The following is a 3,914-nucleotide window of genomic DNA, read 5'->3' as shown; positions in this document are numbered from 1 at the left end:
AGGAGAATCACTTGAGCCCAGGAGCTGGAGGTTGCTGTGAGCTGTGATGCCATGGCACTCTACCCAGGGTGACAGCTTGAAGCTCTGTCTAAAAAAAAAAAAAAGAAAAAGAAAAAAAAAGGAAATGAAAACTCTGAATCTAGGAGTAGTTGACACTATGATTATCTTTCAGCTTCTATTTTACCCTCTCCTGGCTTGGTCATGTATAATAGTATGGGTAAGTTGTAACTCATGTGTAGTTCCAGGTGTGAGTCACGTTAGATTTAAATGAATCAAGCAAAGTAATCCTATCTTCTTTGAAGTGAGTGTGGACAATCCCCAACATTTAACAGTTATATGAGGGACTTTACCTAATAAATGCAATCAGTGTAAACTGGTTCTTTGTACCCTTACTGAATCCCTAAGAATAAAAAAAAAAAATTCCTAAGATTTGGATGAGACCCCCCTCCCTTATACTCCTAGTTGATCCTGGGCCAACATCTTGTTACCATGTGGGAAGTCAGCCCAAGGATTTGATGGCACTGGAAGGTGTAGAATCTGGTGAAACAGTAACAGGCCTCGTTGAACTACCCTGAAGCTCAATTACTTCTGGATTTTCAGTTACGGGGTTAATATGTTGTTCTTTTTGGCATTCAAGCCACCCACCTTGTTTGGGTTTTCTATTACTTCCTTTTTTCTTCTCCTCCCTTCTTTCCTCCCTCCCTCCTTCCCTTCCTTCCTTCCTTCTTTTCCTTTTCTTTCTCAGAGTCTCACTCTGTTACCCCAGGCTAGGGTGCCATGGCACACAGGAACCTCAAACTCTTGGGCTCAAGTGATCCTATTGCCTCAGCTTCCCAAGTAGCTGAGACTACAGGTGGGTGCTACAACACCTGCCTAGTGTTTCTATTTTTAGTAGAGACGGGGAGGGAGGTGTCTCACTCTTATTCAGGCTGGTCTTGAACTCCTGAGTTCAGGCAATCCACCTGCCTTGGCCTCCCAGAGTGCTAGGATTACAGGTGTGAGCCACCACTCTAGGCTGGGTTTTCTTTTTTTCTTTTTGGAGTTTTTTTTTGGCCGGGGCCCAGTTTGACCCAGCACCTCCGGTATATGGGGCTGGCACCCTACTCCTTGAGCCACAGGCGCCACCCCTGGCTAGGTTTTCTATTATTTTCAGTAAAAGTATTCTAACTGACAACTGGCAAGGTCACACACATTAATGAAATGTTTTACCATTGCATCACAAGGGTTATCAACTTCTTCGATTGCACTAACTCTCTTTACTGCCACAAGCTCTATTTTAAAAATTCCATATTGGCTCGGCGCCCGTAGCACAGTGATTATGGCCCCAGCCACATACACTGAGGGTGGTGGGTTTGAACCTGGCCTGGGCCAGCTAAAAACTGCAACTAAATAAATAAATAAAAATAAAAAATTCCATATTCAAGGTGACATGCAGTGGCTCATGCCTGTAATCCTAGCATTCTGAGAGGCCAAGAGGGGTGGATTGCTTGCGCGTAGCAGTTTGAGACCAGCTTGAGCAAGAGGGAGACCCCAGCTCTACTAAAAAAAAAAAAGTAGAAGAATTAGCCAGACATTGTGGTAAGTGCCTATAGTCCCAGCTACTTGGGAAGCTGAGGCAGGAGGATCATTTGAGCCCAACAGGCTGAGGTTGCTGTGAGCTATGATGGTGCCATTGCACTCTACCTCAGGGTAGAGTGAGACTCTGTCTCAAAAATAAATAAATAAATAAATAAATAAATAAAATTCCATATTTATTTAGGGCTTGCTTATGGACTACAGGTAGCAAAAGACCCTTGACAGTTGCTTAACCAATTGGAGGCTTATTTTTTTCAGCTAAAAGGTGTATGGAAGAGTCTATTTAAGGCTGTTGCAGTGACTCCCAATATCATCATTGTACTAAATCATTTTGCCTTTCCTTGATGTCTGGTTCTCCTGATCATGATCTCAAGATGACTCTTAGACCTCCAGACATACTTGCAACTTTCAGGCAGGAGTAAGTGGGAAACGCAAAGGACAAAATCCAAAAAAGCGCATCCCAGATAAGTCTTTCCTTTGTAGTCAACTTTTTGGAAGTTTAATCAAGAGACTCTGGCTTCTATCTCATTGGTCCTGTGTTAGGGTTAGGGTCTCTATTCATCATATTTCCACATTTGACCAGAGTTGATCTGCATGAACAACAGTGGATGGCACAAGTTACCTCCCAGATTAGGTTATCAAAGGCTTCAGTTTTCACCTTGAGCTCTCTCTGTCTACCTGAGATCACTCTCTCTGGAGTCTGCCCCCTTCCACACTGTGTGAGCAGCCTCACAGAGGCCTCCACGGCAACCAGCAGAAGCCTCCTGATAAAAGCCTCATGAATAAACTCAGAAGCATATTCTCTAGCTCCTTTAGGTAGCTGCAGCCCAGGGCTTACTAAAACCTTACAAGTATCCCATCCCCCACCCAAGCCAGATTCACCGAGCTAAATTGCTTCCAGATTCCCAACTCTCAGAAACTGTGTGAGGTAATACCCTGTCAGTCACTAAGTTTGGGAGTAATTAGTTGTGCAGCATTCGGTAATGCTTTCTCACACTGCATCGTCATCTCTGCCCTCTGGATATCAAGTTCTAGCATCAGCCTTCTCCAGAGTGTTTAATGAGCTCTCACAACTGTGTATGGTCAGATTCCCTATACAGAGAAAATACCCTAGTGTTCTGCTTCTCTGAGTGCTGACCGGTGCAGGCCCCAGCCCTACCTCTGGAAGAACAGCTCTGACTGTGACTATGACCGAGGGAAATGAGTCCTGGGAAAGAACAGTGCTTGGGCAGTGAGACAGGGGCTTCCTGGGGGACACAGCTGCTTGTTGGGGGCAGTAGTTAAAGGGGAGGGATTGAGAAGGGATTATAATGCCAGAAGCTATTTGCCCCAATGCCCTAAAGAGCTTTTCTCCCCTCTCCTCAACTCTTCAACTTTGGGGGAATTTGAGCCTAGTCTATAGCCCTTCCCCCCACATATTTTAACAGCCGAGATAGTGGGCACTTCAAGGGGAACATGGGCTCAGAGACAAAAATGAAATACATGGAGAGAGCAAACACCATAGAAGAAAACGCAAAGGAGAATTAATGGACCAGGCAGAGTAATATTTAAAAATAAGCAAAATAAATATGCTTACAGATATAAGGGAGAGTCTCTCTTAGACAGGAGTTTTGAAGAAGAGGCAACTTGAAAATGATATATATGAAAAAAGAGTCATTTAAATTAAAGAAATATAAATTAAAATAGACAGTATTGAAGAGGGCTACTGTCAAAACTTGAATTAATGTTATTGCAGCACAATTCACACTTGCAAAGATGTGTAATCAACCTCTGTGTACCCATCAGTTCGTGAGTGCATTAACAAAGTATGGAACATGTATGCTGTGGAGTACTACTCAGCCATGAACAAGGGTGACTTAATGCCTTTTGCAAAAATTTGGATGGAATTGGAGATCATTATCCTAAATGAAGTATCTGAAGAATGGAAAAACAAACACTGCATGTACTCACTATTAAACTGGAATTAACTGAAGGGCATTCATGTGGTTAGAGATACGTAAAACTTGGGCAGCACCTGTGCTCAAAGGAGTAGGGTGCTGGCCCCATATGCCAGAGGTGGCGGGTTCAAATCCAGCCCCAGCTACAAATTGCAAAAAAAAAAAAAAAGATAAGATAAGTAAAACTTCATGGAAATCAAGCAGGGGTGAGGGGGAGAAGGGGCTGGGTGAAAACAGACCTCTTGGGTACAATAAACACCATATGAGTGATGGACACACTTATAACCGTGACTCAAGCGTTATAAAAATGATTGATGTAACCCCCAAATTGGTACCACCGTAATACTTTTTTTTTTTTTTTTTGAGACAGAGCCTCAAGCTGTCCCCCTGGGCAGAGTGCCG

The sequence above is a fragment of the Otolemur garnettii genome, unplaced genomic scaffold (assembly GCF_000181295.1).
Source record: "Otolemur garnettii isolate 467f Iridium unplaced genomic scaffold, OtoGar3 scaffold00145, whole genome shotgun sequence".
Classification (NCBI taxonomy): domain Eukaryota; kingdom Metazoa; phylum Chordata; class Mammalia; order Primates; family Galagidae; genus Otolemur; species Otolemur garnettii.
Note: the sequence above shows the minus strand (reverse complement) of the source record.